Source organism: Dermacentor variabilis, chromosome 4 (assembly GCF_050947875.1).
Source record: "Dermacentor variabilis isolate Ectoservices chromosome 4, ASM5094787v1, whole genome shotgun sequence".
Taxonomy (NCBI): domain Eukaryota; kingdom Metazoa; phylum Arthropoda; class Arachnida; order Ixodida; family Ixodidae; genus Dermacentor; species Dermacentor variabilis.
This window is the reverse complement of record NC_134571.1, coordinates 88,608,874-88,622,863: the sequence shown is the minus strand read 5'-3', so window position 1 is coordinate 88,622,863 and position 13,990 is coordinate 88,608,874. Positions and strand designations below refer to the sequence as shown.

The 13,990-nt window shown below is 45.2% G+C and overlaps 1 protein-coding gene across 1 annotated transcript in view; it reads left to right on the top strand.

Annotated features, from left to right (window-relative positions):
- The window catches only part of LOC142578269 (uncharacterized), a 291,756-nt gene that overhangs the window by 244,646 nt on the left and 33,120 nt on the right, over positions 1–13,990 (top strand). The window lies entirely within an intron of this gene.

Here is a 13,990-nt window from a genome sequence, read left to right as displayed (position 1 = left end):
CATTGAGGGTTTCTTTTATTCTGTCTCACACAATAAATTGTTTCCTTGTGTCGGAAGTTTCATCTAGGAAAGCGGTGCTATTGCCTTCCAAAATGCTTCAGGCGTGTCCGTTGACGCGTTTTTGTGTGTTCTGTAGTTTTATTTTAAATTCACATTCATCAATTTTAATGACGATTGTTATGTCTAATGACAAGGCATTTATATTGGTTCTTGTGTTGTTCCTGTGCTTCGCAAACGTTTTCTTCTGCTATAGATCGTTCTTTGCACCAGCATTTTAATGGGGAGGAGGTAATGAAGGTATTTAGATATGCTGATTTTTAAATTGTTTTGAAGCAACATACCATTGCCTCATATCAGCCCATTCGAGACAAAGCTTTAGTAACCTTCTGCTGTGTCGGGAAAGGAATGGTGTTCACTTACCAGTTACCTTCCCGCAATTGCTTCCGCCAAAGCACACGAAAGGCAACTACAAAAAGGAAAGTTTCACTTTCACTGCACTCAGTGTCTTTCTTGTGCCATGTTAATTCCCAACCAGATGAGTTGTTGTCAAGCCCTGATTTCATGTGACTCTAGTATTGCACACATACTAAATTGATAATCTTTTAAAGAAGTAATAAATACAGTGAAGCAAAATACTTCTTCCCGATACATGATACCAGTACCTAAATAGTTATACGAATGCTTACAAAGAAATGTATTTGTGTTCTATGTTTTGTTATCGCACTCCTTATAAGCTGCTCTTTGTAAACTTCAGTAGAACAATGTTTTCCTTAAGCTCATGCAAGTATTAGCATATATAGGGACAAAAGGGCATCAGCACTAACCAACTTTAACGTGTACCAAAGTTGGTAATGAAAAATTATTGGACGCTTTCATACGAAGTATGACATCTGCCGCTACGCATGTGCAGCAGGAAAATCGACCTTTCGTTATTCCCTTTTATGTTTAAGAACCTATGTCACAACTTACACAAGTGCAGCAGTGGAGCCTAAGCTAACCCTGAGTGCACATAATGCGTTGCAGTCCGCTCATTTCCTTCACCTATTCTCAACGTCCGAGCGCCGTGCATCTAAATAGTTTGATTTTCAGAGTCAGAAAGGACCACTGTCTTGTGATACTAGTGGACCACCGTTAGCATACTATACCATGCATGCACTTAATAAACACGTGTGTCTGAAATAGTGCAACAAATATAAGATTCTATTTCCTTTGTTCCACAGATCATGAGTAGGTTCCGCTGCATGTGCGTCTTAGGGGCCAATAGACTTCCACTGGTATGAAAATGCATGGATCCATATGCAACATCCACATATATCATTTCCATGACCGAATACAGCCAATAAATACCACTAACACTTCAGGTAAACTGCCCTCTAAACGGTTCTATGTAGTATAATAGCAGTAGAACTGAGTGTGTGGAGAACGTACTTTAGTGAAGATAAAGTGGCACGCAGAAATGCTGTTTCCTGTCTCTAAGCAGACACTACCTTGCATAATGGCTTCTACATGCTTAAGAGAGCAGTAAAAAATGCAGTTTATTTCACAAGTACAAATATGATTCAGTATGGTTTATTTCACAAGTACAAATATGATTCAGTATGGTTGCTACGAACATGAGTAATATAGTGGGTCCTTAGTAATTGCACCCTCTCTACAGAAAACTTAGAAATGTTGATTATGAATGCAAAAAAATTGTCTTGGTTAAAATGATAGTTGAAATGGTTATAAATTGCGTACAGGGACCAATTATGTTTCTTTATAGCATCACTAAATGCAGTAAACTTTATGTTTAAATAACGCAAATAGTCTAGAGAAAAAACAGGCTTACTTGGACGTTACTTTAAGCCTGAAAGGATGGACAGGCGCTTTCACAATTCCCTCTTGAACATACCTTTCTAGTAATAAGTTATTCTAAAAGATTATTTTGCTTATATCATGGCTTCAAAAGGTTTATTATTGTGGAACACACAACCGGCCAACTTGCGCGCTTCGAAACGTGCGTACGAAATCTACGAAGAATAGTCTTCCGCGCGTTCCATTTCTGGTGCTGATTACGCTACAAGAGGTTTCATATGCCTAATGAAGCAATTATGCCCTCACCTTCTCTGAAGTGTGCCGGGAACTTCCGCACAAACAAGATTGACCGTGTCACCTCGCGCACCCTCTGTTCACCTTATGCACTGCCGAGATCACCCCCCCCCCCCCCGCCACCTCTCATTCGTTGAGGCTTCTCTGGACCCTCCTTGGCTATGCCTTCAAGCTTTCAACTTTTTCTAAATAATTGGCTTCACAATGGCTACGATCATGTGGCTTGGAGACATCAGTCCTATCCAACCATCCTGACATCTAAAATATCGCTTGACATAGCTCCAGCTGCTTCTAGCCTACTCAAGCTCTACCAAGCTAGTTAGCAGGCAAATTTTTCTTCCTAGGAGGGACCTGCAGACACTTTCAGAAGAAAGACTCGCATACCTCCACGCTTATATGAATTTGTATGAATTTACCGTATTATATGCGGCAAATTGACACTTTTCTATAACGAGCGATAGTACCAGGTAATCACTGAGCTTCGAGACAACCGATGCAGCCTATTATTCTCCATCAGCCACAAACGACCTCGATTGGGTTAAATATTATGAGCGCCTTTCGTTCATAATGGTGCCTCTAATCAAACACTATATTTGCATTAAACACACCGGGCAGAGGTTTCTAGAAAGGTAATCTCAACGTTGATTTAATATGACTGACACGAGGTGGGTGCACGCCTATCCTGTTCCTGTTCTGAACGATACGCAATAGAGACGCTTCTCACTTCACGTGCGGGGACATACTGCGCCAGGTCGTGCTGTCGTCCTCGGAGGCTGCGCCGAGCTGAAGGAACGCTACCCTGGTAGCACAGTCGTTGTGAGCCATCATGTCGTATGGCGGCGTGTTACAGCGTTCTCCGATTCTGTTGTGGCACCCTTGATTTGTGGGAGCTGCGGCTCATGCGGATTGCGCCGATTGCGTACAACAGTCAACGCCAACGTAGCCCTCTAATAAACGCTTTTCCTCAACTCTGGGCATTCTCCTTGCGGCGCTCTGTCTCGCTCCCTGTGGAGACCGAACGAGCGTCCGCTTCGGGCACACACAACACACGCGGCTGAGTTGGTCGTCCCCCTGAGGGGCTCGGATCCTCGGACCCGTGCGAGGGTCTACGTGACAGTCTGTGGAGAATCGCGTCAGGGAAAACCACCTCTGCATGGAAGTGACGATGTTTTCATCCTTAATAAATTTGCTACGTTTTTAGAAGTCTTTCTTTTTCTTTTTTTCTTGAATCGTTAGCATTTCCTTCATTGCCGTCCATTAGCATGTTGTTAGTCGTTAGCACTGACATGTGCTTCTGCAACGTAATTTTTAAATCGAAGATATTGTTGCCTGCTATCCCGGGTTGTTGCAAGTGTTGAATTTACAATAAGCGGCTATGACTTTTCCTTTTGGTGGCGACACTCTTGCAGCAAGAAATTGGAGAGGGAAGGGAACTGGCACAAGGCAAGTTAAGATAGCGTCGGCAATGACGTCGGCGCAGAGAAATACTGCGACTGTCCAGTGTGCGCCTACTGCGCGGTTGCTCCCCTTTTAACGTCTTCCGCTGCTGAAAACTTGCCCGACGGAGGGCTGCAGGTAGGCTGCTTATAAGCTTGCGTTGGTGCTTTGTAACGACTCTGCACTTCTAAACGACGTGGAAGACGTCGGCCCGCTTTTCGATGTTGCACCTCAAACAGCGATCTCGCTCGTAAGTGCTTTTTGCCTTTGACTAACTGCCTCCGCTAAAGGCCGGCAGATCCCACGCTCTGTGGGATCTGCCCGCATATGCGAAGCACTGTGCCAGGATCCTGCCAAGTACACAAAACGACCCTGAGAACACCAAGACGTAGGCGGCTGTTTCATGACCTACTTGACCCACATGTCACGATATTCATGTCATGACCGCTCATTCATATTCTTCATACGCACTTGTCAGACTATGCCAGTTTTAGTACATACTAAGTAAACGAAAGATGCAGTGGTGGCCTAGAGGTAAAGCATCCACCTCGGCTGCAAGTGGACCATGGCTCGAATCCCGGTGCCGCGCAATTTTCCACCGGATTAAAAAAAATCAGCGTGCTGATAAAATTGCATAATCAGGCCAGGAGTGTGGCCTGATCCCGGTGACCAGAGCCGGTAACGCATTCCCTCACCAGAGCAGGATTGGTCACCTTGGTGCAGTACTTGGCCACAACCTTCTATATGAATACAACAATCAAACTCCGGCCCTCAGTCCCCAGCAGCTGCGAAGCAACTGACCACGGGGTCGGTCAGACCTGTGACGCAGGAAAGAGTGCTAAGAATCCCTCGTTCCAGACAGGCCGCCATTGGAATCTTAACCTGGCAATGTTTAACGCTAGAACTTTATCTAGTGGGGCGAGTCTAGCAGTACTATTAGAGGAATTAGCGGGCAGTAAACGGGATATAATAGGGCTCAGTGCAGTTAGGAGGACAAAAGAAGCATATACAGTGCTAAAAAGCGGGCCCATCCTGTGCTACCGAGGCTTAGCGGCGAGACGTGAACTAGGAGTCGGTTTCCTGATTAATAAGGATATAGCTGGTAACATACAGGAATTCTAAAGCATTAACGAGAGGGTGTCAGGTCTTGTTGAGGCACCTAATAAGTGGTACAAATTAAAGGTCGTACAGGTCTACGCCTGTACATCCAGTCATAATGAACAGGAAGTCGAAAGCTTCTATGAAGCCGTGGAATTGGCGATGGGTAAAGTCAAAACAAAATGCACTAGACTGATGCGCCACTTCAATGCCACTGTATAGCAAGAAGCAGGCTGGAGACAAGTCAGTGGGGGAATATGGCATAGGCTCTAAGAATAGCAGGGGAGCTTTATTAGTAGAATTTACATAACAGAGTAATATGCGGATAATGAACCTTCTTGCGCAAGTGCGATAGACGAAAGTGGACGTGGAGGAGCCCGAACGGCGAGAGTACAAATCAAATAGACCTTATACTCTGTGCTGACCCTGGCATCATACAAGATGTGGACGCGCTTGGCAAGGTGCACTGCAGTGACCATAGGATGTTAAGAACTTGAATTAGCCGACACTTGAGGAGGGAACGGAAGAAGTCAGCGGTAAGCGGGAAAATATATTAATTGCGGATCAAGCTACAGAATCGGTATTCGGCTTTAACTCGGGAAGAGGACCTTAGTGTTGAAAATATGAACGACAATCTTATGGGCATCATTAAGTAGTGTACAACAAAAGTCGGTGGTGACTCCGTTAGACAGGATGCCAGTAAGCTATCGCAGGAGACAAAAAAATCTGATCAAGAAACACCAATGTATGAAAGCCTCTAACCTTACAGCTAGAATAGAACTGGCAGAACTTTCCAAGGTAATCAACAAGCGTAGGTCAGCTGACATAAGGAAGTATAATATGGACAGAATTGAATATGCTCTCAGGAACGGAGGAAGCCTAAAAACAGTGAAGAAGAAACTAGGAATTGGCAAGAACCAGATGTATGCGCTTAGAGGCAAAGCCGACAATATCATTACTAATATGGATGAGATAGTTCAAGTGGCTGAGGAGTTCTATAAAGAGTTATGCAGTAGCAGTAGCACCCACGATGATAATCGAAGACAGAATAGTCAAGAGGAATTTGATATCCCACCAGTAACACCCGAAGAAGCAAAGAAAGCCTTGGGAGGTATGCAAAGGGGGAAGGGAGCTGGGGAGGATCAGGTAACAGCAGATTCGATGAAGGATGGTGGGCAGATTGTTCTAGAAAAACTGGCCACCCGGTATACGCAATGCCTCATGACTTCGAGCGTACCGGAATCTTGGAAGAACGCTAACATAATCCTATTCCATAACAAAGGGGAAGCCAAAGACTTGAAAAATTATAGACCCATCAGCTTACTGTCGGTTGCCTAGAAAGTATTTACTAAGATAATCGCAAATAGAATCAGGAACACCTTACAATTCTGTCAACTAAAGGACCATGCAGGATTCTCTAAAGGCTACTCAACAATAGACCATATTCACACTATCAATCAGGTGATGGAGAAATGTGCGCAATATATTTATAACCAACCCTTATATATAACTTTCATTGATTACGAGAAAGCGTTTCATTCAATCGAAACCTCAGTAGTCATGAAGGCATTACAGAATCAGGGTGTAGACGAGCTGTATGTAAGTATACTGAAAGATAGCTGTAGGGGCTCCACAGCCACCGTAGTCCGGCGCTCCACAAAGAAAGCAACAAAATCCCCATAAAGGAAGGCGTGAGCCAGGGAGATACGATCTCTCCAATGTTATTCACAGCGTGTTTACAGGAGGTATTCAGAGACCTGGATTGGGAAGAATTGGGGGTAAGGGTTAATGGAGAATACCTTAGTAACTTGCGATTCGCTGATGATGTTGATTTGCTTAGTAACTCAGGGGAGCAACTGCAATGCATGCTCACTGACCTGGAGAGGCAAACCTGTAGGCTGGGTCTAAAAATAATCTGCAGAAAACTAAAGTAATGTTTAACAGTCTCGTAAGAGAACAGGAGTTTTCGATAGGTAGCGAGGCACTGTAAGTAGAAAGGGAATACATCTACTTAGGATAGGTAGTGACCGCGGGTCCGGAATATGAGACTGAAAAAATCAGAAGAATAAGAATGGGCTGGGGTGCGTTTGGCAGGCCTTCTCAGATCATGAACAGCAGGTTGCCATTATCCCGCAAGAGAAAAGTGTATAACAGCTGTGTCTTACCAGTACTCAAGTACGGTGCAGAAACCTGGAGGCTTACGAAAAGGGTTCTACTTAAATCGAGGACGACGTAACGAGCTATTGAAAGAAGAATGATAGGTGTAACGTTACGGGATAAGAAAAGAGCAGATTGCGTGAAAGAACAAACGCGAGGTAATGACATAAAGAAAAAGAAATGGGCATGGGCAGGATATGTAATGAGGAGGGAAGATAACCGACGGTCATTAAGGTTTACGGACTCGATTCCAAGGGAAGGGAAGCGTAGCAGGGGCGGCAGAAAGTTACGTGGGCGGATGAGAATAAGAAGTTTGCAGGGAGAACATGGCCAGAATTAGTACATGACCGGGGTAGTTGGAGAATTATAGGAGAGGCCTCTGCCCTGCAGTGGGCGTAACCAGGAGGATGATGATGATGTGATGATGATGAAGAAGAAGAAGAAGAAGAAGTAAACGAAATAACCATTAGAGCACCATGACGTAGGCGGCTAGATAGAGTTAGGAGCTGGTACCTTTTACGGGGAAGGGGTTTCTGCGGCCATCAACTGCATCTTTTTGGATCCACATTCATAATCGGAAATGGTCCCTCAGGGAAGACGAGATGACGTAAAAACAAATAACAGCCTTGTAATACACCCTTACGGAAGCGGTGCGGAGTGGCGCACTCCAAGAGAGAAAGTTCGGCGTGTGTGTACCTGCATGAAAGGGCAGAGAAGATCCCTTGGTGGCGTCTCACTTGCCTTCTTATACCTTACACTATTAGGGCAAGTTCATTCTCTGTTGCTCCCTGGTAGAGGACCTTATCAGCACACTGGTCAGCTCGCACAGAGGAACACGGAGAAACTGGCTGGCAATGCAACGAAGAATACGAAAAGAAAGCGCTTCCTGGAGTAGAGGGGGTGCACGTGGGACAAAAGAAAGCATGATTTGCACTGGTGCACAATCCAGCGCGCACACCCAATGGAGAAGTCTTTTCATATTGACGCGCGTGAAGATTACGCAGGTCGAGTCTCGAACGCTTGGCGTCTGTTCCATTCATCGCCGCACGCAGTGAACCACAACAATAGATAGATAGATAGATAGATAGATAGATAGATAGATAGATAGATAGATAGATAGATAGATAGATAGATAGATAGATAGATAGATAGATAGATAGATAGATAGATAGATAGATAGATAGATAGATAGATAGATAGATAGACAGACAGACAGACAGACAGACAGACAGACAGACAGACAGACAGACAGACAGACAGACAGACAGACAGACAGACAGACAGACAGACAGACAGACAGACAGACAGACAGACAGACAGACAGACAGACAGACAGACAGACAGACAGACAGACAGACAGACAGACAGACAGACAGACAGACAGATAGATAGATAGATAGATGCCAGTAGAGCCCTTATCAAAGCCCACCTATATTTTGCGATCTTATATTTTTATTGCAGACCATTTAATCGAATCCGATCATTAACACGAAAATGTGCATGTTACAAAGAAGTCTCTGACTTGCATTGTCTTGTCAACAAAATTGGCCTCTTAAGAAATGCATAAAATCACAAAATATATGTGGGGGCTAACAAGAGATATTTATTTCACAAAAGTAGAAAGATGCCGAGAGCGAGTGGGGCTATACTAATCCAGGTACAACCAAATTAGGAAGGCCTACTAAGCTTGAACAAAGACACTCACTCACCAGAACAGGAATTGGCCTCCCTGGTGCACTATTCGGCCACAACCTCCCTAATGATATTTACAATTAACTCACGGCCCTCAGTCCCCAGCAGCTGCGGAGCAGCTGTCTAAGGCGGCGGTCAGACCGGCAACGCAGCAGAGGGTGCTAAGAATGTCTGGGTGAGGACAGGCCGCCAATGGAAACTGACCCTGTTAACCTTCAATTGCCCAACTCTGTCAAGTGAGGTTAGCTTAGCAGTACTGTTCAAGGTACTATCAGGCATTGTTTCGGATATCATCGGCTTTAGTCAGGTTAGAAGAAATGGTGAGGCTTATACATTGATGAACAGCAGTCCTGCCCTCTGCTATAGAGGTCTGCCAGATAAGAAGCAATACGGAGTAGGATTCTTAATCCATAAGGCATTGCGAGCAACATTGACGAATTCTACAGCAATAATGAGAGGGTAGCAGTAGTCGTAATCAAACCTAATAAGACGTATAGATCAAAGTTAGCACAAGCCTACGCTCCTACATCCAGCCATGACGATGAGGAAGAAGATAAATTTTATGAATATGTTGAATTAGCGATGAGACAAGTGCAAACCCAATCTGTAGTAGTTATGGGTGACTTCAATGCAAAAGTAGGGGAAAAGCAGGCGGGTGATCAGGCAATTGGCAACTACGGCATCGATTGTAGAAACGCTAGAGGAGAGGTGCTGGTAAAATTCGCAGGAAGGAATAAGCGGATAATAATGAACACCTTTTTCAGGCAGTGTAGCAACAGAAAGTGGACCTGGAAAAGCCCTAATGGGGAAACAAGGAATGAAATGGATTTCATACTTTGTGCCGATCCCAGCATAGTGCAGGATGTAGAAGTGATAGGTAGTGTAAAGTGCAGTGATCATAGGTTGTTGAGGGCTAGGATTCACCTCAATTTGAAGAGAGAAAGAATAAAATTGGTCAAGAAGAAACAGGTCAACTTAGAGGCAGCAAGGGTAACAGCAGACAAATTTAGGCTGGCACTTGCAAACAAGTTTGCAGCCTTAGAACAGAGAGATGATGATGCTGACATAGAGCTAATGAATGAAACCATAACGAAGCTGGCTTCAGAGGCAGCAACCGAAGTGAGAGGCAAGGCACCAAGGCAACCAGTAGGCAAGGAGACACTATCTACCCAATGCTATTCACTGGATGCTTAGAAGAAGTATTCAATATATTGAACTGGGAAGGTTTGGGAGTAAGCATCGACAGCGAATACATCAGCAACCTTCGCTTTGCCGATGACATTGTTCTATTCAGCAACAGTGCAGACGAGTTACAACAAATGATTGAGGACTATAACAGAGAGTGTAAGAGTGGGGCTGAACAATACTATGCAGAAGACACAGATAATGATGAATAACCGGGTAAGGGAAAAGAATTCAGGATCGTCAGTAGCCTCTATAGAATCTGTGAAGGAGTACGTTTAGCTAGGTCAACTAATCACTGGGAACCATGACCATGAGAAGAAATTTCACAGAATAAAAATAGTTTGGGTCGCATACGGCAGACATAGCTCCTGACTGGTAGCTTACCATTATGACTGAAAAAGAAGCTATAAAATCAGTGCATTTTACCGGTGCTGACATATGGGGCGGAGACTTGGAGACTGACAAAGACACTTGAGAACAAATTAAGGACTGCGCAAAGAGCGATGGAACGAAGAATGCTACACATAACTTTAAGAGACAGAAAGAGAGCGGTTTGGATCAGAGAGCAAACGGGTATTGACGATATTCTAATAGAAATTAAGAGAAAAAAATAGCGCTGAGCAGGTCATGTAATGCGCAGATTAGATAACTGTTGGACCATTCGGGTGACAGAATGGGTACCAAGAGAAGGAAATCGCAGTAGAGGACGACAAAAAAAAAGACTAGGTGTTGCGACGAAATCAGGAAATTTTCAGGTGCTATTTGGAATCGGCTGGCGCAGAACAGGGGGAAAGGGAGAAATGGGAGATCACGGGGAGAGGCCTTCGTCCTGCAGTGGACATAAAATAGGCTGATGATGATGATGATGATGACAGTTTATTTCTAGTGAACCAGATATAGATGGAACGCACGCCATGCCCAACCTAACAATATTAAAAGCGGTCTCTAAAATACCGCAAGACCTTACGTTCCACCATAAAGAAGGTAGCGAGTTCAATGCATGTATGATGCACCCAGGAAGTGTATTTCTTTGGAGGTTAGCGCTACTGATGCCTCGGCTATGCATTTGTCATCCCATTTCAAAATCTGGCAAGCCTCCGCTTCCCAGCAGGCTTTCTCGTCTTTGTTCCTCCAATAAACGCATGTAGTAAAAAAATGGAATAGCAGGCCGCTGTCTGTGTTTGTGCTCTTGAACTCCAGATAGATAGGAAATAGGTCGGTGTGTCCAGTGCATTCTTGCAGTGCATTGAGAATGCGTACGTCTTTCTTTTTTCGCACCGCCAGACGTCTAGCTCTCAAGTCCGTCTGAGAGCCCCAGGAAAAACAAGCAAGCAGAGAAATGCAAGTAGAAGGGAGCGATAAAGGTAAGCTTTTTTTTAAAGAAGACGCAAGAACTAGGCAGTGGACTGTATCTGCGGTTGATGAGAACAGTTAAGTTGGCTGCGCTGGTAAAGCATGTATTTTTTTTTCTTCATAAAACCCGGTAAAAGCAGCGGATTCGATTTGACGGCCCAATTTGCGAAGTTCATTATGAACTTCTTTAAACATGACTTCGACAACGGTAATGCGAGGAGACATCGCGATTGCATCCTTTTGTTTAGTATTGCTGTGAGGCGCGCGCGTCCAAGCAGCCCATTTGCGCGCAGCGCGGCCTGGTTTCGCGAGAAAGGCAAAGAGAGGAGAACTGGCCCGAAATGATGGCGGGGCAACACCAACTTCCGGTTTCGCTTAGCTTCACAAAGAGTGATGTCAGGGTCGCTCTTCAGTTTCTTTTCTTCCTCCATGACTTTGCTCCACAAAGAGTGACGTGAGGGCCCCTTCTCAGATTTTCCTTCCTCCATGACCGAGAACGAGAGTTATCGCCTGGTGCCGTTGCCAGGAGTGACACCACGGCGTCCAGCAGGCGAGTAAGCCGATAGTGCGGCGCTGCGATTGTCATATGTTGCACTTTCTGGATACTGCAAATACGCTTCCCGGTCAACGTTACGGTTACATAAGCTGCAGTTGACAGGAAGCATGAAAAGCAGTAAGGGTCGTTGAACGCTATAGCGTTACACTCATGCGCCCACGTCGGTGCATGCTGCTTTCGTGACTTTATCTTCGTGACTGCAACTCGCAACTACCTTGCAGCTGTACCGAAGGTACGAGGCATAGACAGGCAATATCGTTTTGCAGCTGGGTATAGTTCCGTGAGTAACAGGCTGATTATTGGCTGTACTAGAGAGTTTTATTTTTGCTCGCTACATGATATGGTATAGCGATATGTGACGTGTCATTGCCATGGCACATACGCGTCGTATACACATAATTAATGTATCGGCTAGTTACCGCCGGTAACCGTAATAGTCACTGTAACCGTGATCAACTATAGCAACATGGCAGCGCCTAGCGCCGACTACGCGCTTGGACCTCCGCCCTATCAGCAAGAAACAAGTGGCGAAATCCCCGTATTCAGAAATGCACCTTAACTTGAAGCGCAAGCTTGATTTGATCTAAAGGACGTCTGCCATGAGCGTGCCGTAGGAAATGCTATGAGCGTCGTGGGCACATTCATGCCAGGCGTCACTTACATCACGTAATGCGCGGGCTTCAAGTTAAGATGCATTTCTGAATACGGGCCTAAGTCTCATCTCAAGCTGAGGTCAATGCATTAGGTATGTTTTCCGGTAATTATTGAGATTGGCTGCTCGTTTTCACGCTGCTAAGACTACAGACACGGCGCCGAGCCGCAACACTGGTTTGATTTCTAGTTAGCAGATGGCGCAATACCATTAACGCTGGTGATGCGTTCACGATGCGCAACGCTATAAAAGCATAATTGTTCGCCGCATCATTAATTTACTCCGGCGCTCTAGTATGGTATGTACGCGACGACGGTAGTGATCAAACGCCAAGCAGACGCTGAGCAGACGCTTTGCCACAGGCGAACATTTATGAGGTCTTTCGCCCTTACTACTTACTAATGAGGCTGCAAAGTAACTTCAGGGAAAACGTACAGCTGAAGTGAAGTTCCGATGTCGCATCCATGTAAGCGAAGCTTATGCTTATGGCGTAAAAAATTTTGTTCATCAACCCAGCAACCATATATCGTGCACCGACAGGATGGAAAGCAGACGCTAAGCAGACAACGCGGTGCGGATGAACAAATATCGACGGGCATTCATCCTTCCTATTGGTTACGAACTCGTACAGGTTCCACAGTGCTGCAATGAAGTACTGAGATAGGGTATAGAAACATTGGGCATCCACGTCACTCCGGTTGTGGCCGCGCCTTCCTGTGAGAAACGCGCCGAGAACAGCAGCTTGTCGCACGCTTCTACCTTTTTCCGGCGTGAGCTTTGTGGCTTTCGGTAAGTACTTAGTCTAAGTAAGTAGACAGCTTGACAACATAGTCGGTCACCATCTCCCTGGATGGACTGTACGTCCAATTATAACTATATATATATATATATATATATATATATATATATATATATATATATATATATATATATATATATATATATATATATATATATATATATATATATATATATACACATATATATATATCTTCGTGGACCATTACCTCCGGCAACGAAAAAATATCACTATGCTATTTTACTTTCTTTCCATCACTTCACATAATTTCATTCATTATGTTTTTCTGCTTCATGATGATGACAAGATGTACTTATTGAGGGATGGCTCGCAGGCCTATAACGGGGACTAGGAAGTGGAGGGGGGAGGCGCATTCAGAGCAGTCCTAGGAGCTGTGCGTCCTTGGCGAAATCCAAGAGCGGGTCCAGAATGGCCCTGTCTGAATCCATCGAGCCAGTTGCCGGTCTAATCCACAGCTCGTTGGACGGCACTCGCACCGCCCTCAGGTGGTGGTCCCGCTCCTGAGCGTATCACTGGCACTCCCAAAAGAGATGGGCTGCCAATGGCCGCGTGGCCATGTCACAGTCAGGGCAACTGTGTGGCACCTAGGGTGCTTCTTGTTCCGCGGAGGCTGCGCAAGGGCCAGGTTCCTGCGATGGAAGGGAGTTCGGAGACGGAGGTTGTCATAGCGTGGCTGGTACAGCCGCCACCGCTCCTGCACAACCGGTGTGCGGACGAAGCAAGAACAGGGCCTGTGCAGCAGCACCTGTCCCGACCTGGGAAGACCCGCGGAAAGTGGGTCTGGGCCTGAGGGCACACACGCGCGGAGTTCACTCTTGCGTCGGTTGGCTTTCTGTTTCATAAAAATAGAAAAATGAAATATTTCCCTCTCCCTCCGCTCCCCCTGCTCCAACCAAAGCATTATATCTTGTCCTCAAATTTAAACTCAGTTTGCCATATATTTCCAATTTCC